The sequence below is a fragment of the Fringilla coelebs genome (assembly GCF_963513975.1).
Source record: "Fringilla coelebs genome assembly, chromosome: Z".
Classification (NCBI taxonomy): domain Eukaryota; kingdom Metazoa; phylum Chordata; class Aves; order Passeriformes; family Fringillidae; genus Fringilla; species Fringilla coelebs.
In genome coordinates this window covers 68,221,206-68,243,517 of record NC_140031.1, presented here as the reverse complement: position 1 = coordinate 68,243,517, position 22,312 = coordinate 68,221,206, and positions in this window count along the sequence as shown.

The window sequence follows — 22,312 nt, the reverse complement described above, 5'->3', positions numbered from 1 at the left end:
TCCCACCTACAGCACAGGAGACTAGGCATGGGAAGTTTGGTGAGTTTGTCACCAGAGGGGTCCTTCTGCTGCTCAGGGAGAGTAGTCCTTCCCCTCTGAGGCTCTAGGGTACCTTTCTTTTCCAGTGTAGTTCCAATATCACAAGTAGTAGTCCTCCCAAAACTGCTGCAGCATGAACTGTCCCCACAGGCAGACAGTCCTCCCAAAACTGCTGTGGCATGGGTCCCTCTTTGCATGGGGTGCATTCCTGCAAGGACAGGCTGCTCCAGGCTGGAAGCAAGGGCCCTCTCTCCACTGGATCTCCCTCTGGATCACAGCCTCCTCCAGGCATGCACCCACTCCAGCATGGGCACCTCCCCCAGGGGCTGCAGGTGGATCTCTGCATTGCCTGGGCACCCACGGGCTGCAGGTGGATCTCTGCATTCCCTGGGCACCCACGGGCTGCAGGTGGATCTCTGCATTCCCTGGGCACCCACGGGCTGCAGGTGGATCTCTGCATTCCCTGGGCACCCACGGGCTGCAGGTGGATCTCTGCATTCCCTGGGCACCCACGGGCTGCAGGTCGATCTCTGCATTCCCTGGGCACCCACGGGCTGCAGGGACACGGCTGCTCCACCATGGTCTGCACCACAGCCTGCAGAGGAATCTCGGCTCCGGTGCCTGGAGCCTTCCTCCCCCTCCTTCTCCACTGACCTTGGTGTCTCCATGCTGTTTTCCCCTTGTTCTCACCTCCTCCTCTTCTCTGGCTACAAGCAGAAAACCCCCTGGCTTTGTGTTGATTTCCTTCTCAAATATGTCCTCACAGAGGTGTTCCCAGCCTCTCTCACTGGGCCAGTTTTGGCTAACAGCATGTCCATCTTCAGAGCCATCAGGGATTGGCGCTGCTGAACATGGGGGAAGCTTCTGGCAGCTTCCCACAGGACCCACCTTGTAGCCCCCCTGCTGCCACAAACCAAGCCATGCCAAAACAGTGTAACCTTCCACAGGAATGGAAGGGAGATGCTGATTTCTTCCCTGGTCTCCAGGGAAAGAACCAGGGGCAATGACTTAGAACTGCAGCAGGGGAAGTTCAGATTGAGGATTGGGAAAGGTTCTTCACTGAGGGATTGGTCAAGCAATTGAGCAAGATTCCCAGGAAAATAGTCATGGCCCCAAGCCAAGTGTTCAAGACATCTTTGGACAACAGTTTAAATTTTACTTTTCTGTGTGTGAAGTCAGGAGTTTCACGCTCCTCACAAGTCCCTTCCAACTCAGGTTAAAGGAAAGATCCATTAAGTGCCCGTGTTCCCACCTCTCTAAATAAACAACTTTGCTGCTTTCCAGCATTTTTCCATGTGCATAAGTAGAAATGTGATTTCATCAGTAATGCCAATGAAAACAATATCACAATGAACATACAAAAACACCCTAATTGTAGTATTTCCTACAATTCCAGTGATTTTAGTAAAAAGTCATTCCTGCTAATTGAATCATCTTTTTTTATACTAGATGTAGTTTAGAGCTATTTAGCATAACAGGTCTTAGGACTTTAAATATTGAGCTGGTTTAGGTACTTGTGGAGTAGAGTTAATTTTCTTCATGGTGCCTAGTGTAGGGATCTGGTTTGGATTTGTACTGAAAACAGTGCTGATAATAGAGACATGTTTTAGTTATTGTTGAGCAACACTTGCAGAGTGTGAAGACTATTTCTGCTTCTCACCCCACCAGTGAACAGGCTGGGGGTGCACAAGGAATTGGGAGAAGAACAGCCAGGACAGCTGATACTGACCACAAATATATCCCAGGCCATGTGGAGTCATGCTCAGTGCATGAAAGTGGAGGAAAAAGAAGTGAGAGGGAACCATTTGGAGTGATGGCATTTGTCTTCCCAAGTCCCTGTTACCCATGATGGGTTTTATAATTGGCCCAGCTTTGGTCAGCAGCACGTCCATCTTCAGAACCATCAGGGACCGGCTCTGCCAGACATGGTGGAAGCTTCTGGGGCCGTCTCACAGAAAGACACCTCTGTGGCTCCCCACTACCAAAATCAGGCCATGCAAAGCCAACACAACCACTAATGTTATTTAAAAAATAATAATTAAAATAATTAAGACAATTTTTATACCAGCTAGTGTCTTGGGTTTCAATCTGTTTCAAATTTTTTATTACACTCGACTAATGTCTGTGAGACTATAACTTAACCAACTCACCCCTTACCAAGAAATTTGGTCAGGCCAAACTTTCTCAGGACTTTCTCAGATCAGTACATTTTCTACTTCACTTTCATAACTAATCTGTCCCTTGAGGCAAAATAATTCCGTTCCCTAATTCCTTGACACTCACTGAAATGTGGAAATGTGAGGCTTTTGTCTATGGAGCTTAGAAGATCAGCGTGATCTCCTTGCTTGGCTTGGCTGGGGGAAGCTGGCTGAAAAATGAGGAACAGGAGCAATGGACAAGCCCAGAAAATAAAAACTGTAAAAACGAAAATAACCAACTTGGAAGATGCAGGTTGCAGGTATGAGATTTCTAAGACCTCTGGGTGAGGCAAACACAGACAGATATAGAGGTATCTGAGGGCAAAGGTCCAATCACAAATGTGTACTCAGAAAATGACCTTATTAGAAAAAACTCCTGAACCAATGGAGGAAAAGAACTGGAAACTTGATCAAATCTAGGGTAGTCCTATTAGCATACTGGCTCCTGACTAGGTGCTCCCCCTCAGTATACTGTCCACCATGGTCTGAGGTCAAAACCATCTGTAAAAGCATCTGAGCAAAAAATCTCAGCACGACAAGATCCCACATTTATCTTCAGTTAAGATATTTGTTTTGAGGTTGTGTTTATTTGCTTCTTTGTTTGTTTTATTTGGTTTTTTTTTGTTTATCTTGGCTAGGTTTGATTTAGTGAGATGTCTTCTCTTGAACCTGACTTTCATTTATGGCATGTAGAATCAAAATGAGACAAAATTCTCTTCTTTCTTGTAATTTTATTTTTGATGTCATATTGTTTGAATGGAGCCCAAACCCACACCCTTCCCTGAAACATGAAATAAATAGCATAAGTTATAAATTTAAGTCATTCACTATGTACTTATGATTTAGCAGAGACACAGTGGCCACTGATTATCATTTATGACAAAATGGACATGAGGTAGTTGATATAAAAGCAAAATATTATAGATAAATTATCATTACTATTAACAGTATGCTTATTAACAGTGCTACCAAAACACTGTAATGCAACATTTTCTGTTATCAATAGAATTTGACCAGCTTTTGTAAAAAACAATTGCACCTGCTGTCTTAATGTTTCACATTATTGTATGATGTAATTAAATTTTTCTTCTCTAAATGTGTTATGTAGGTGGCTAAAGACATTTTACCTGCCAAGGAAATGTGGATGACAAGAACTGTATACTTCTTTGCTTAGCAGATGACTAGGAGTGGGAAGATGAATGAAAGAGTTTCTTCGTAGAATTTATGCAGCAGATTTATCCTTCAATTAAAAGTGTTGATCAGGAAAGTGATTCTTTTATCTATGGGCATCTTTGTCTGTTACAAAGCAAAAGTCATTATTCCATATTACAGTTGTTACATTTATCCATCCTGCTTTAGTGCAACAGTCACACAGGTAAGATTCTCAAGGGCTTTTCTGATTTTTTAATATTGGTTTTGATGGTCTTTAAAAGACAGTTCTATTTTTGGAACTCCAAGCTAACAGTGACCTTTCATTGCAAGGATTTTTGAATGCAATGAGCACATTTATTATTATTAATCCCAGGTTAGCTCTTAGTGAATTCCTCCTTTTGACATTTGCAGCAACCCAAAAACTACAACCTTATTATAAGGTTTAAATAAAAGCTCTCAGCTGCTTCATTAATGATAAGAATTTTTAAAAAATGGAAATAAGACCTTTTTAAAGTATTTGTTTTACTTAAGATTTAGTGAGATACAACACAAAGGGAGTTCTACTTTTAAAAACACAAATGCTGTGATGCTCTTTTATATATGGCATCCTCAGCTACAGGGTCAAATAATGCAAAAAAAAATTTGATTCGTGAGTATTTTCTTGAATAACATTGACAAGATCATCTGACCTATTTCTTGAGGTCACAGTATTTACAGTTTATAAATGACTTGATTGGCCTCTTGAAATTGATTACGTGCTCACAATTCTGAAGTCTTTCACTTGCTAAACTACAATTATGACTTTCTTGAGAAGGCATATGTTTTACTTATTCAATATTTTTCCACTGAAAGTGGTTGGTTTTGATCAGCAATGTGCTAGAAATTTCATTTAATATCTTGCAAACTGGATGAAACATATGGCAATTTGAATAACTAGTTGTGTTCTTGAGTGTTCTGTGAAGAATCTGGCTAAAGGAGGTCAATCTGAACATAATACAAAGACAAGCATGACTTTGGGTAATGTTTCTTAGCATATTCTCTTTTAAAAGCAAGTCAAAATGAACATACTTCATGCTTGTTCTTGACTTGCTATTAAGGCATTTTTATAGGGCTTTTGAAATCAGTGCATCAATGAGATGAAATTTAACTTAGATTCATCTCCATGTATCACTGGAATGAATATAACTGTAATTTTGAATTTGGAAGACTGCATGATAATAGGCAATATTGAATCACGAAGATCAAAAAAGAAACAAAGATCATGAAGACATTCTTGTAACTACAGACTTTAGTGTGAAACAATCAAAGTAAAAGTGGTTATTCCAGGTCTAAATTTTGGCAAAGCTAGGAGTCAAAATGTACCATGATTTCATTATTGCTATCTGCCCTTCCTGATAAGGAATTTTTAAATGCACTTCATAGCAATTATATTTGTTTTGTAGATTAATGAAGAAAAAAGGCATCATGCCTCATCAGAGGTTAAGCACTTGTTAAAGACTAAGGAAGCATAAAGAGAGACAGTAACTGATTCTTGTGGTAGATAAGGACCACTGATGACTTGCTTTTGGGAGAGGAGGTTGTAAGTTATTCTTTCTATCTTGACTTCACAAGAAACTGATGAAGAAATGTTAACACATAAGAAGCAGAAGAAAGGTTTAAATTTGAATGAGCCCCAGAGTTAGCTCTGTACTTAAATTTGGTGTCACACAATAAATTCTTTAGGGAGAACTAGAAACTGGAGTTTAAAATTGTTTCAATAAGGTTGCTTACAGAATTGTATGGAGGAAGAGAGATCTCGTGTCTGTCATTTAATGCTAACATAAATGAAATGTTAGAATATTTTCCTTTTTTTTTCAATTTGCCAACTCCTGCGAAATCTTTGGATGTGTTGTCTGTTTTTTATTCAGTACATAAACACATAGCAATATGTTATTATACTAATTTTGATAATTAGTTTATTGTGAGGAAATCTGAGATAATTTAATACTTTTTGCCATATCTACTCCACAAACAAATGTTTCTGGATGCATTTGACATGATGACCAGTCCATCACATATAGTGCCACGTATATATGTAGTGAAAAGAATTGCATCTTGCTGCTTGGGTTCTTTTGCATGGGATTTTCTGAGACTTAAACAGGAGCATCTCTGAGGAAAATGTATCTTCTAGTCTTCACTAAAGAGAAAACCTCTCCATTGTATGCAAAATAGGGGCAACATGACTGCATCTTGAGGGGGACTCTAAAGACATGTTACAACTCAAGATAATAACTTCATTGACTAAATTAGGGTAATACTATGTGATTTAGGTAATCAATCTCTTATTATCAAATAATGCAGAAAATTTCTAAAGCAGCACAGTTTAATTGCTTCAAATATATCCATATAAAGAGAGAGTTCATATTGAATGCATTATTACAAATCAGTCTGGGGAAAGTTTACCAAGAGAAAAAATAGAAACATTGTTTATTATAAATAGTTTGCCTTTGTGCTTATGAAACAATCAACATAATTTATAAAAAGATTTTCCTTAGGGGACCATTTTTTTTCTTTCATTTCTCTCCAATACACAGTGTTTGTAATTTGGTATACATTATTCATGTATACATACATCTCTACATGGTGGTGACAAACAGAGATGTGATAAATAGAACTAATTCTGTGGGAGTTGTGATTTAAATTCTCCACCCCAGTGGGCATTATTGCTCTAATATGATGAATAAAGCAAGAAAATAAATATTTATTTTGTCCCAAATATAGAAAGAATTATTTCCTTTTCTCTCACAAATATGGACTTCTAAATTACAGTGGAACAGACCAATATTTTATTTGCAGCCTAGTGCTAACAGGAAGAGTAAGGTTATGTATGTTTTCATGAATCAGTCTGGAAATAAACTGCCATCCTTGCCAGAAAGTAATTTTTTTTTCACCTCTAATTTTGGAAGATTCTCTTCTCTAAGTGAGGTTGCAGTACAGAGGGTTTATTTTTAGGTAATTTTAAAAACAGAAGGGAAAACAATAGGACATTTCACTTTCTCATACCTCCTTATGTGGATATATTGTACCATTGATTAGACATAAAAGCAACACTTGATATTAAGGTGGAAACAAAATATGTTACCTTGAAATTATTTTTTAAAAAATCTCTTTTAAACTGATATCATTTTCCTGTTTATATTTAATACTTAACAATAACAAAGAAAAATGCTAGTGTCAAACACTGTAATTTTTATATTAATATTTCTCCTTAGACTCCTAGACAATGAAGAATAGGAAAAGATGAAATGGAGGGCAATAAGAAGCCCAAATAGAGAGATGCATTATCGCATACTGTGGAAAGAAAGAAATGAGCTATGTGACATCCCCAAGTAGTGTTGATGCTTTATACTGGCATATTCCATTACCAAGTGCATATATAATTTAGCAGACACTGCTGTTTCAACCTGGCTTGCAAGTATATGTTTCACCTTTTAATTAATTACCAATTTTAATAAATTCAACAGAAGAACATACATATTTGAAAAAATGGCTCTTTGAGCTCCTGCTGTGCTGGAGACACTGTCTGACCATTGCAGGATCAAACACACAGAGTGAGCTTAATGTAGAGTTTTTACAGTAAGTGCCTACAAGTGTCCTTATTAAAGTTTCATGATTTGTTTCACTGACAAAATAAAGTGAGTGTTAAGAAAATTCTGGATTTGTAGTGATCATTTTAATAGTATTTAGCTTTTGTCAAGTGATGCATGATTATTTGAATATTCTGATCTTTGCATTTCCTGCGTGCCTTTACTCAGGTTTTAGAGTTATGCAGCTCTGAAGGGAAATAGAGGAGAAACATGGAAATTGCTTATTTGTAATTTTTTCTTAGATTCTGCGTACCTAAGATTAAATTGCTATGCTTCTAATTGACTTCTTACTGTAAGATTCCAAATGCCAAATTTCCAATAGATTTTTAATTTCTTTTAAACCAGTAAGAATCAATTCTCAGTGGCCTATGAAAATGGTCAGTATAATTTTTTTTTTTGCTGCTGCCAGAATTTTAGTGGGTAAAGTATCTCTCAGAAGAATTTACTCTGGCCCATGCAGAAAATATCACAGCTATGGTTACAGGGTTCAAATTATTCACTTAAAAATGGTATCTTCTTTGCTTGTCTATTGCTTCTAAAATCTGAGGATTATTTTGCTCTCTATTCAAATTCACTCACTTTCAGTTAGAGAAGGAGCTGTTTTAAAAACCTCTAAAATATGGCAAGTACTGACTACAAGCAGGGCATGCAGCCAAAAGCATGAGGAAAGTTTTTTTTCCAATTATAATTTCTAAGGCTGGCTTAAAATTAAAGAAATATACATATTCTATAAAAAAAAAAGGTCAGTGAATCTGAAACAAATTATTCAAACCTACATTTTGCCTGCAATCTGCATCCTATTTGAATGTCCTTTAGGACGGCAGCTCCTGTCAAAGGAGATTATTGTCCTGCTCTGCTCTCCACTGGTGTGGCCTCACCTCAAATCCCAGGACAGCTTTGGGCATCACAGTATAAAAAAATATTAAGCTGTTGGAGAGTGTCCAATGATGGCCATAAGGATGGCAAAGGAGTTTAAGAGGAAGCCAAACGAGGAGTGTCTGAGGTGGCTTGGTCTGTTCAGCCTGGAGGAGACTGAGGGGAGACCTCACCACCATCTGCAATTTCCTCCTGAGGGTAGGAGGAGGGCAGACACTGACCTCTGCTCGGTGGTGACCAGTGACAGCACCCGAGGGAACAGTCTGAGATTATGGCAGAAGATTTTTAGGCTGAACTTCCGCGCAAGGTCCTTCACCCAGAGGTTGTTTGGGCGCTGGAAGAGGCTCCCTAGGGCAGTGCTCACAGCACCAAGCCTGACAGATTCAAGAAGTGTTTGGACAATGCTCTCAGGCCCATGGTGTCACTCTTGGAGTGTCCTGTTGAGGGCCATGGGTTGGACCTTATGATTTTTATATTTTTATTGGTCCCTTCCAACTCAGCATGTGCTGTGATTCTATCGTATTCTATGATTACTCCATGCATTGCAGAAAATTAATTCAGAAATTAAAACAAAAAAAAGGGAAAAAGGGGAAAAAAAGAGGCATGGCTAACTAATTGTACAAATGGGTTTGCTTATTTTGGCATATATTTTGAACTATGATTTTTTAATAGTATGCTGATATTACTCTAGACTGGATATGTATTACGAACAACAAAAAAAAATGTAAGGTTTTATTCAGATAGTTAAGATAAGGCATCTGTTTTTCTATATGTTATAACTTCATTAGACTGAAATATCTTCTGATAAGAGGAAATTGTCATCAATACAACAGTAACAGTAGAGTCAGTTAAAATAAAGCAGCTTGGAACCCTGAAAATCTTTACATAGCTCCCCAGAGCTTTCCAGTTCACAGATTTGAAATCTCAAAGGGACCATTTAATGAGTAGAAATAATCTAATAATGAACTTCTGACCTCCTTTTCATTCCATGACACATCACATCAGGTTATCTTCAAAAAAATCTTTCACAATTCAAAAAAAGAAAAAAAAAATAACATTAGAAATAAACCCTAGTGTATTGAACAAGTTCTGGGTAGTAAAACCTATGTCAAAATCTTTGGAAAAACACTGAAATATCTTGGATGAGAAAATATGTGAACAAAACCTCTTTTATTGGCCAGAAGAGATGAGAAACCTTGGTATCTGGAACTTTTGAGAGCCAAAAATTATACATTTACTGAATATAAAATAGTGGAATACACTTAGCTTGGTGTTTTTCTTTACTTGTTGATCCTTGGCCAGACTCTTGGAGCATATCATCCATTCTTTGATGAAAATGTTAAACAATTAAAAAGAACTTTCTTTCAGCAGATCAATAGTAAGTTTGGGACAGCTGCCAATCTATGAGATTTCATATTGGCAGATTTATCAAATTTTCAGATTTGCTGAATTTTTGTGTGATATCCAGCTTTGTGTGAATTCCAGCTTCCTCTTTGGTGCAAAACATCAGAGAACTTTAAAAAGTACACATAAATGAGCATTAAGAAGTTTCTCAAAAAGCATTGTGACAGGTTTTCAAAATCAAGTAGAATATCAAAAGAACCTCTCCCAGAAGTAAAACAGTATAAGAAAGATGACCAATACTGAGGAAGTGCTCTTCCCTCTTCTACCTCTAATGTGTTAGTTAAAGTAAACTTTAGTAAATTAAACAGATTTGTAAATCAAACCAAGAAACCAGAAAAAAATTAGCAAACTCATTAGTTTAGTGAGAGAGATAGAAATCAAGTTAACTGTACTAATAAAATTATTTCAAGTTATCATTTGCAATTTAGTATTCATGATGGATTCTTTATCTGAAAACTATGTAAGTACTACTATATTTGGTTTTACAGTGTTATTGTTCAAATTGTTTACAATTGTTACAATTGTTTTACAATTCACATTACATTTCTCACAACAAATTATTCCTCACACAACCTCTAATTCAGTCAGGTTTGCTTTAGTACTACAGCTATTTATCTCTGTCTTGAGAACCTGGCATCTATGTGCAATTTACCAATGCTCTCAAGCAGGTTTTCTTTACAGTATATTTACTGGAGAGGTACTTGCACTACTGATTTTGAGATTCCAGTCCTTCTATTGATATCCTAAATACAGCATTTTCATTCAAAACACTGCAGGTCTGCAGGTATAGAGGGTATTTTCTAAAATTATCAACTATAGCTTCAAGTTTCTTACTATAGGAGTAAAAAGGGTGAAAGGGTGTCAGTGGGGTCACGAAAGATGTTATCTATATATTTCATATCACTAGTTGGTGATTCACGTCAGTCAACCAGCTCTATCAATGAAAGCTGGGTAAATAAATATTGTTTGCATGTTAGTAACCAGGCATATGGACCTGTGCCACCATGCTGTACCTTTCATTCCCTCTGAACTTGTCTCTTTTGAATATCCTGTTTAGTGTTTCATCATTGTGCATACTATAACGCATCTCATCTTTTCAGCTTTTTGTTAATTGTACTGATGTAATAAAATTGTTTTCATCAATGGTGGGCCGAACAGAAGACACCTACCTTCAAAATATATACACTTGCACAAAAATATCTCACTGAAGAGAACACAAAGGGTGCTCAATCTTTTGTTTGATTTTTTTTTTTCCCACTACTAATATGCTTATATATTGAGACTGGTAATTAAAGAATTTGATTTCAATCATGTTTCATTTCTGCATCATTAACACTGATCAGTGTGCCACTTTTTGAAGTTTACTGAAATATTAATTTCATTTTCAAATGGGATGTAACAGAAATAAATGTTTCTAATTAGAAACACTGTAATTTTGGAATAATGTGGGTTTCTTCAGAAAAAGGTATTTAATCAAGACTGACATTTACCTTATTCACGGCAATTCTGAAAGATTTAACTAAGAGGATCATAATTTTTGTGTTTTGACATATTCAACATTAAAAAATTTTCCTTTCAGTTAGAAACAGTATTTCTTTTGGATGCTTATTAATTTTAAGTATTTTATTTTGAAAATTAAAACTATAAATTAAATAAATTTGTTCAGCAGTTCTGATGCTTTGAATTATGTTTGAATTATAATTCAGTCCCTATTTTGTAGACCTAAACTGCTGAAAATAACTTAAACATCATGTCTGTGAATACTGCATGGCAATAGTTAAGTGTACCTTAGTACAAGTCTTGCTTACCAAGAGATGATTCTACATTTTTAAACCCAAATACAGTGACAAATAAGTTTAAACCTTTCTGCAGCAGTAAAAAATATTCTACTATTTACTGCTTGAATTTGTTTGATTTGTATAATATTTGCTAAAATCCTTGTTGTGGTGAAACATACTTGTATAAAAATTTACTGAGAAATAATATATGAAATTTAGCAGCCACGTGGTCCATATTATTAAAATTTTCTCAGAGTGCTTATATAAATAAAGAATACACTTGAAAAGTTGAATATGAAAAAAAATACATCTCCTTTTCCTTCAGGAACACTTTTTATTCACTTCAATAAAAAGGGAACTTCACACTGAACCCCCTTAGTCTAATTGTTCGTTGTTATGAGAATCTAGGAATTATTACACGGTCTGACCCTTCCTTTGTACCACCAGCATCCATCAATGCTGTCCGAAATTCACCAGATCTAATTCTTTTACATAAGAAAATTTACAGCAACATTTTTTTTTCTGTAAAACAAGGAGAAAGGATGATTAATTCTTTGCCCATCCCTAACATTTCCTTCAATGATAGCTCTAATTTATGTTTGAAGATCCAGTAAAATAAAAACACCAATACTGTAATAGGAGCATGCATTTTTTGCAGAGAGACTTAATCTTCTTTGGCTTAAAGAGACTGTACTGATTAATTTTCATATTCAAAACACACCTCCTTACATAACTGGAAAAAGCACAACCTTAGGACCAATGCATAGACCAAAAGGAAAACAACTGTTTAATTAAAGAAATTACCTCTTTTTAACTCAAAATCTTCAACAGTAGAGATGTAACTAATTATAATTTTAAGTATCATTTAATGTACAACAATATGTGTATGTTTATGTGTGCATAAAACAGGCAAACTTTATGTGTGAGATGAAAAACTAGACCAATGATTGTTAAAGAAAGACTCCCCATTTTGATGAAGTCTGTTGATATCATTTACTTTAGTCCAGTCAAACAGTATTTTCTTTATGAACAGAATTTTCATGAAAAGTGAGTGCTGTACTTGAATTTGCAGCAGTTGTCTGCCCTTTTCAAATGAGATTTTTAAATTTTTACAATTCCCATGCAAAGAGTCTTATTTTCAATCAGGTTTTTCAAGACTGTAAGATCATTTCTGGCTTTGGGGAAATATAGAGCTCAAAAAAAATAGCTGCTGAATTTCTAATTTTTTTTTTTTTTTTTTTAACTTTTTGTGTTATTTTTGTTTTATTCAAATTTACTTAAAATTGAGCCAGATCTTCACCCTGTTGAAAATTTAATATGTGGCAGAATCCCAGCCAGATTTTATTTTCAAAAGGTGATATTCAAAAGAAAGACATTTCACGATGATGTTGTCCTTCAAAGAGAGGTGTTTGTGAACACAAAGAAAAGCTGTGTCACAATCTTGTAACTGAAATTTGCCAGGAATATAAGTATAAATATTTTTTGTGTGTCAAACTTAGAAGGCCTCCCAAGAGAGTCAGTTATCTCAGTTTTTTCCCTCTCCCTTTTCCTCTTTCTTTTCTTCTTCCTTTTTCTATTTTCTTTTTTTTTTTTTTTACTCCATCAGCAATATCTAAGGCGTTATGTGAAGCCTGTTGTGTAGCATTAGCACAAGGTTTTTATTTTATTTTTAGTTATTTATTTTTAGTTGTTTATTTCATACCAGAAAACAGTGCAACTTTATTTAGAACATAACTTATTACTTTACTATATCTGCTTTTGGCCTCATAGGGAAAAGGTGCACATATATAATTTTGATCTGATGATGCAGACCTATCACACCAGAGTAATATCAGCCATCTTTGATTCAAATCCAGAATTTAAGAGATTAATGTATTGGGGAAGGCTGAGGCAACCCAAGGAAAAAGAAAAGCACAGTTTTTTGTTTACTGCTTTTTTCAGTAGTTGAGTCTGAATCTTCATAATGATACAGAATTTTAAATTATAAATAATAACAAAAATATTTCATTATTTTAAAATTAAATACTAAATGCTAAAACACTATCTGCAATGACACCGGTCATTTTTACATAACTGTGCAACTTATATAGAATTATATAATTATATAATAAAAAAAAGTCTGTGTATATACACATTTATATAGAGATCTATTGTTAATGGGTTTACCAGAAATGGGTTGAAACCTGAAAAGCTGCAAATTCAAAGTTTTTAACAGTTCCTAAAATATCACCATAGAGAGAAGAGAAGAGAAGAGAAGAGAAGAGAAGAGAAGAGAAGAGAAGAGAAGAGAAGAGAAGAACAGTAACATGATACATCCAAGAAAGAGCAAAATTTAGCCTGTTTAGGGACAACAAAGCTACATCTTGTCATAGTAATCTTGGGGTTTTTAACTTTTTTTTTTAATTAACTGCCCTTCTCAAGAAAATATAGGCACATATTTGTCTGCAAATCGTAACATTGCAGATAAGAGGTGGATAAGCATTTTTTTGAATGAATGATGTCTTCCAGAATCAAAAGGAAAAAAAAGTTAAAATTCTTCTCACGTGAAACAAACCACTAATATCTTCTGGCATGAGTCTGGAATAATTCTCTTTGTGTTCAATTTTGTCCACTGATTTCACTAGGAGTGCATTTACTTACACTATCAGGAAATATGTCTTTGCTAATTTTCAAGAATTTGTGCTGCACTTTCAATGCTGTGAATAATGGTACCATGTAGGAATCTGAGACAACCCAGGATATGGAATTTAATCAGGTATTTCTTCTAAGAAGAATATGTTTCTTACACTACTATATTCACAGAAACTGAGATTTTATTTGATGGCTGGAAAACATGAAATGAACTTTCTGTGAAGTTGCATTAACAACTGTAATTAGGAATTCCACCACAGAAAAAAATCACTCTGATCATTCCTCTGATCACTCTGATCTGGACACCAAAGTATCTTTAGAGTGGAGCATTTAAGACTGAAATCTCTGAACAACTTGTAAACTTAAAATTCATAATTAAATTGCATTAAAAAAATATCACTGACAGCAAAAAAAAAAAAAAAAGAAGACATAAAAATGTGTAATTTTAAAGTAAATTTTATTTTAAAAATATTATGAAAAGCTTTATAAAGCATTATTTTTTTGGAAATTGAATTTGTCTTACTCTAAGTATGTAATATACTTAAATAGATAATATAACAGAAAGCATCATATGTTATCTAAAGGATTGTAATTATCTGCAATTACACACACACTTTTTTTATCAGCTTAGTTCCATTTGTTCCCTAATATCACCATTCTCTAGTCAAAACATAACTGACAGCTTTTTAAAAGAACTTTTCATTAACATTTACTCTTTCAATTCTTTTTTATGCCTAGTGCAGAATTTAGTGACCAGCCAGCAATCATCAGATTAAACTTCACATTTTTCTGCTTAGTGGTGATCCATATTATCATACCTGTTCTCCCTTTTAGCATTTATAATTCATATAATAATGAGTTGAATTTAATTCTCATTTTTCTTATGTAATATTTTTCTCTCTGTGGTTGCTCACAGAATGGTTTAACAGGAAAAAAAATTGTGATCTTATAGGAAGAGTCAGTAATACCACAGCATCATTGACTGCTAAGACCTGTCATCTTTGTTCTCTTGATCTGTTGTACTGTAGGGCTTGTAAATTAAGCAGTAAAACAAATTCCTTTTGGAAACAGGAAAGAAAAATCAATTTGGTTTTAATAAATTTGAAAGGAGACAACAAATGTGATCAACTTGTATTAAAATATTAAAAAAACTTGAGGGAATTTTTGGAGGAAATCTGCTTCTGTATCATATTTTCTGTGTCATATTTTCATTTACATTAATACATAAATCTGTATAATATTTTCATTTTATATTTTGTTTGCAAGTTTGTTTTATCAAGTAGAAACCTTTTGGCTTTGCTAATTCATTTACTATACAGCTCCATTTCTTAATAGACCACATTCTATATCTTAGTTTATTTCCTGACCCAAAATGTGTGTACCTCAATGTTGTGTGACAGAATAATTGTTTTATGCATCATTCTTAGGAGAAAGACTACAATCATAGAATCATGGAATTCTTTAGGGTGGGAACGACCTCTAAGGTCCTTAAGTTCAGCTGTTAACCCAGCACTGCCAGATTCTAAAATAAACCATGCCCCTTAGTGCTACATACACACATCTTTTCAATACCTCCATGGATGGTGATTTAACCACTTCCCTGAACAGCTGTTCCAGTGCTTAACACCCTTTCAGTAAAGAAAATTTTCCATGTATCCAACCTAACCTTCCCCTGGTGCATCTTGAAGCCCCTTCCTCTTGTCCTATCACTTTTTATTCAGGAAAAGAGAAAGATGAGGTCTTCCCTGAGCCTCTTTTTCTCCAGGCTAAACCAGCCCAGTTCCCTGTGTCAGTCAAGCAGGGGCTGCCTTTTACAAATCCATATGCAGGATCCCCTGCTTATCCTGTACTTCCTGTGCGATGGCATTCACAATGATCTGCTCCATAATCTACGCCTGCACCCAGGTCAGACTGACAGGTTTGTAGGTCTCCGGTCCTCCTTCTGTTCCTTTTCATCCCATTTGCTAACTTCCAGCCAAGTGGGAGCTCTCTGCTTAGATATGACTGCTGGAAAATGGACAGGGGCTTGGCAAGCATTTCTGTCAGCTCACTTAGGGGCATTGCGTGCATCATATCAGGCATCAAACAAAAACTATATAATCCAACAAGAATATTCAAAGATATGATAGGCACTCTAAGAGAGCACGCAGGGATATTTGCAATAAATAGGACATTTTTTTTTTCCTTAGTTGAAGCTATTTTCCTGTCTCTGGTTTCTCTCACAAGCCATTCTTTCTCTATGATGAGCCCTTACTCTAAACATACAACTAATAGAAATTATTTTATTTTTCATTTATTTATTATCTTTCATTAAATTACTTTTGGATTTACTATTACTGTGAATGACACCATATTGATCAAAAGATATTCATCACCAATTTGGAAGATGAAGCGGTAGCGAACAAAAAAGTTGCAGTTTGTCCAGGAATGTGCATTAACATGAACATTTTAAGTTGCACACAGAACATCAGTGAAAAAGTTTTTGTCCAAAATTTTTCTAACCATGTGAATTCAGATTTTGTCACAGATTTTGGCTGCTAACTACAAGACAGGTGTGCTTGTATCAACAGGGTCAAATTTGAGTGCACAACCAAGGGGCAGACACACCTAAAAATATCAGAATATCAGTTACTTGCTTGGATACATGACAGATTGAAAAATATAGTGAGAAGACCATCAGATGGTAATAAAGTAGTAAGGGAAGGACAGGGAACAGAACAGGAAAAATTTATTACCTAGATTTATCAGCTCTCCATCACTGTAAAGGCTAGAGCTCAACAGAATTTAAGATTATTTATTTTCTTCATATTACCCACAGATGCTCAAAGCCTTCAAGAGCACCAACACTGGTTCCTACCAGCAGAAGTTTTCACAGAAACAATCTCTTTTTTCTCATAACCAGACCCTTACCTTATGCAGGTGTACTTGACTACTCCTCTCAGGGAAGAACCAGGAAGATAAACTCTGTCTTCATTTCAAATTATAAATGGAAACCTAAAGGGCTGAAGAGGAGTATTGTGAAGCTGGTAGGGTCTATATGCAAGAAAAGATAGCACAAACTATAAAGAAATAAAAAAGGGACTTTGCTGCATTAAAAAATCACAAAAGTTCAATGGTAATAAATCTCTCTTTTATAGTCACCTTCCATAACAGAACAAAATGACACTCAAAGTATTAGCAAGTAGATTCAGGGCAAATGAAAAAGACATTGCTTATGGATATATATATCTATATATTATAATTGCATGGAATTAATGGGTAAAAAATCATAATTAAAAATAAATTATTAATTAAATTAAATATTTAAAAATTGTATGTGGGTTTTAAACTGGTTCATGCTAAAGTAACTGCATCTCGTTTTCCTGCCATAAAATCAAGTGAAGCTACCCAGGAAAGACTAAAGGATTTCCTGACAGTCATGTGAATACCAGTTAAGACATGATTAGAAATAATTTCATCCATTTCCAGAACAGCACAATTTTCTAGTGACTATGGAAAATTTATTTTGGGACTCTTTCCCATAACAGAATAAAGTTCAATAACTTCAGATTTCTTCTGGAACCTTTATTGTTAGCCAATATGTTTTTTGTACCTCTTCTTTTTAATTCAGATTAATTTTAACTAATACCAGATATATATTTTGAGATACATAGGGTTTTCTGAAACTTGTATTTTGAGCTTTATTTTTATTTCTTTCTTGTGGTTTATTACTTTCATGGGAAAAAAAAAGAGAAAAAAAAAAGAAAACAAGCACACTAAAGCTAAAATTTCAACCGGTCAAGCAAAAAATCCCCAAGTGCAGAAACGTAAATTTGAAAAGTGCACAGAATTTGTTGTTTTGACACTTGGCTTAGATGATCATTGTAAGTCACTTCCAGCTGGCACTGTTTTGGTGTAGCCGTGCCTAGTCTGGTCTCCTCTGCTCGAGTCTGGTTCATGTTACAAAACACCGAGCCTGCTGCCAGCAGATGCGATACACTTGCCTCAAAGGATCTTTGTGCAGGAGTTTGTCAGGGCTCATTGAAAGAGCATTAAACTATATTTGAAGAGGGAAGGACTGGAACCAGCCCCACTAGAGGTGAGCCTGGAGGTAGTACATCAAAATTTGAGGTCTGATGTCAAGATTCCTTGACAGGAACCTGTCTGTCCTGTCATGTGCTGGGTACACAGGAGCACATTTGAAATATCCCTTTACTAATGTCCATAGCATCATAGTCACCTTAGTGGAGCTACAGAATGGAGATACACATGGCAGCAGAGATGTAATGGCTGCTGATGTGTTAGAAACCACAGAAACAACTGAGAATTTTCATATGGGATTAGGCCTTCTCCACCCAAATAGATGGTGGGATCAATAGTTCAGCTAAAGTATCTATAGTAATGCATGGCAGTGTGGTCAACAAACAAGAGAAATTGAAATACGCTGTGCAGCAGGAAAACTGTGATATACTTGCAGTCACAGAAAGGTGGTGGGTGACTCAGGAAATTAGAGTGCTGCAAGAGATGGCTACAAACTCATCAGTAGGAACAGGGGAGTTTTTAATACTAGGAAGTGTATTTACTGGTTTGAGCTTGGGAAGAGCTGGGATCAGCAGCTGGGATCAGTCAGCAAGGCATATCCTGGTTGGAGTCTGTTATCAAGCATCCAACCAGCACAAAGAGACAGATGGAATATTCTACAAGTAGCTGGTAGAAATCTAGCTTTTGTCCTTGTGAGGGTTTCCAACTTACCAAATAACTGCTGGAAATCCAAAACACTTTGGAGGAAACAATCTAGAAGGTGCCTGGAGAGAACATTCCTGTGTGAGAGATACTTCCTGACATAGCTAGTGAAAGGAAATCTATAGATAGAGCCTCACAGGACCTCTTGTTTGGAAATAGAGAAGGATTTACAGGTGACATGATGACTGGAGGTTGTCTTGGGCATAGAATTGAAATGACTGAACTTCCAGTGGCTGGGGAAGCAACAACCAGGATCAGCAGAACTGCTACCTTGGACTTCTGGTGGGCAAACTTTAGGATGTAGTGGCCTGGTTGATGAAGTCCTTTGGGAGGCAGTCCTGAATGGAAAAGGAGTCTAAGTTTGGACAATCTTCAAGAAGGAAGTCTTCCAGACTTTTATCCATCTACTCGGCCTTCAAAAATTGTCCTTGATATCTGCCTCTGGGAAGGACAAACTACTTGATAAATTGTTCTTGTTTTGACTCCTGCATGTAGCTTCCAGTCTCTCCACTCATAAGTCACAACAAACAGCTCACTCAGCTTCTTTAATTTTTTACTCTGCCTTGTAAATGTCGTTAAGTCTTAAGGACTCAGGCTAAGGTCTGAAAAAAATAGTTGTGGGTGAAATCTCTGTAGCTTGATTTTTTCCTTTAAAAGCTTTGTCTTCCTCATTCTTTGATTTCCCATTAATGGAAGACCAAACCTTTTTCAATTAACATTTTGGAGTCAAGAGTAAAATCATCATGACAAACAAAGAACTTTTCACATTTAAAAAGTAATAATGAGGATTATTCTATTACAGAGAAAAAATTTGGAAAGTCTATATTCAACCATATTGCTTTAAGCAAGACAAATTTTGGTATTTTTGTAGAAGAATTTTTTTTACCTGTTGTAAAAAACAGAGACTCCTTCAAGATTATTAAAGTGCTAAAGAGTGTATTGAAGGATGATGCTCGTAAAGCAAATCAGTTTTGGCATACTAGGACATTTGAAATCTTCAGCATTTGACTGAGTACAAAAGAAACTTCTTCCCTGTCTTTGCTTCGTAGAGATAGTTAACTTAGAGCATATTTGCCCAATTAAGAAATAAATAACATTCTCAGGAAGCTGTTTATCTCAAATTTCACTTTCTGTTTTTCCCTGTTTGGTTTTTTTTGGGGGGGCGGTGGGGGATGGTGGTGGTGGTGGGAGGGTGGTGTTTGACTTGTGATCAGAGGAATAATAAAATAGTAAAGAATTGTAATGAATATTCATGGATATTTTATCACTGATTGGATAGTTTGTGCAGGCAGTGGAATCGAAAGTCAAAACTTGGCTATTTTTATTTTTCATGTCATTGACACAAATAGAAGTAGTGCACAGTGGTATTTAAGGTACACTGTTTATTTGTATCTGTGATTGTTATTAAATTAAATAAAATATTTCTAGAAATATAAATGCATGATTTTTTTAAAATCCAGACTATAGTAAATTAATGAAACGGCTGTCAATGTTGCTTTGTGACTTATCTTGCAATTGTTGAAGATCTCAGCAACAGCAGCATCTTGCTATTGGACTCAAGTTCCTTAAGCATATGGAAAAAGAACTTTCAAAATTCACTTACAAAAAATACTGAAAAAAGCAATTGATTTGCTGTGTACCAAGCACACTGGAATTTTTAAATTAGCATTTTGAAATTGCTTTCCAACAAATTGCTAAGAAAAAGTCTTAATCAGTATAAGAACAATTTTTGTTTGATACGTAAAATCAAAGTGACATGGTTTGGCTGAGTCGTTGCAAGAATTATTCAATTTTCTCTCACCAAGTGAAAAATGTTATTCATTCTTAATTCAGTTTGTAGCACTCATTATTGTCCTTCTCATCCATTAGGTATTTGGAATTAAACTTCATAGAAATTACATTGTAGTTAGGTAACTTTCAATGCAACAAATGGCAGCAGTGATGCCATGAATCTGCTATGTGTTTCAAACTCTGAGAATATCTGAAGTAGTTCATAACATGATAGTAAACAAGACTTATGCTCAGTCTGGCATTCTAGTAATTCTCTTTGGCCACAAGGGACCTTCTTTACAGCTTGGTGACCTAAACATTTGATTTCCTTCTGAAAATTGTGACTTGTGCTAGAAAATACGTTGCTATCAGTCCTAGAAATTCAAAGCAAATTTTCTTGACTTCTATTTTCTAGGGAGATAACACTAGAGAGCAGAGCAGGGTCTGTGCCAACAAATGTTTTCAGCAGAGAATGAGATTTTTACAGTATTTGGAAAAAAAAAGAAGAAAAGCAAAAAAGAAAAACCACTAAACCCAAACTATAACAAAAGACACACACACACACAAATAGAAAATACAAGAACAGAAATGTAACAAATTAAATATGACCATTGATAAGGAGTCAACAAGATTTTTCAGTTTTCACTAGATCTGCAATATATTAAGACAGAAGACATTTCCGAACATTTATTTTCATAAACTGTTCCTTTTTTTTTTTAATACTGAACCTCTGTTTCCTTTTGTTCTGGTCCAGAATCTAAAAGCTGCATGTGATTTGTAGGTGTCTTAATATAAATACAAAGTACTAAAAAGGTTGATGCTTTGTAAAGAAATTTCAATTGAGTTTCTTTAAATTATTTTTCTGGCTTTAAATAACAAAGACATTTGAATTATTCTGAAATGTTTATGTTTGAACTTTTATTTTTAGATTAGGTATTGACATTAATGCTAGCAGCAGTAATTCTAGGAACTTGGAAGTTTATAGAACTAAAAAATAACTACTGGATAATTTTTTTTTTTTAAATTCCAGTAATAAGTTCATCTTTATATTAGCATTCCCAGTTATTACTCGAAGTCATGCTGTCTTGAATTGAACTGTGGACTGAATCGAACTAGCATGTTTATTTTATCATTAATCTTGTTGGTCATTGTATCCCTTACTCTTCATTATAGCCAGAGATAAATTGCAGAAATACTTAATATTGTTAGTTCAGCTTGGCTGCATCTTTTAGTGATGGTAATTCTACAAAGCAGTTGAGAAAAATCAATGTCTGATGCATGATTTGTATTAAATTATGCTTGTTATATGACTGAATCAACACTACACAGAGTTTTCTCAAGTTAATTGATCAACTTCTACAAAATAGATTAATATGATACATCAAACTTAAGCTGAACTGTAGACCAGAACAGAACAAATGAGCACTGAATAAAAGCCACACAGGTCCAAGCAATCATTGTCTTTTTCTTAGATGGGATTAGGATGTTACATTTTTGTCTTTTGAAGGAAATAACAAAATGCAAGTTTAAAACAGGATTCATCAGATTCTGAATTACCTTACTGAAAATGAATGGTTTTTTCTGTTTGATTTTCAAAATTTTGCAATTCCACAGAGAACTTCAGTGTGCATATAATTCAGCTGGGGACTCATTTAATTTTATGCCAGACAGTAAGCATAATTTCACTGCTTTTTTATCCAAATATGTTTAAGAGGAATTTAACCATACCTCTCTTTCTATCTATTTGTGACTTGCTACTTGTGAATTCCTGATTGGTGTTCTGGGTCTGCTGCTTATCTAAGTCCTTCCTGCTTTGCCTATCAAAATGAGTCAGGTTAGTTTGAGCATTATTTTATGAGGACTTTGAGCAGGACAAAGAAGGAATACCAGTTCTTAATTGTGTCTTATTTCCTCACAGGAGCAGAAGGGGAATTTGAGAGTCAGTAAAGATGTTTTTCTAAGGGAGGCTAATGGGAGAGGAAAGACTTAACTGCTCAGCCAGCTGTTAACCTTCCCTTTGACTAAGACTGATCATGGCTCATGTTTTGTTGTCCAGGCTGCAGACAGGTAGGGGGGCAGGAGACATTCTTTCAGTTGATAGATAATGTTTCCTAGC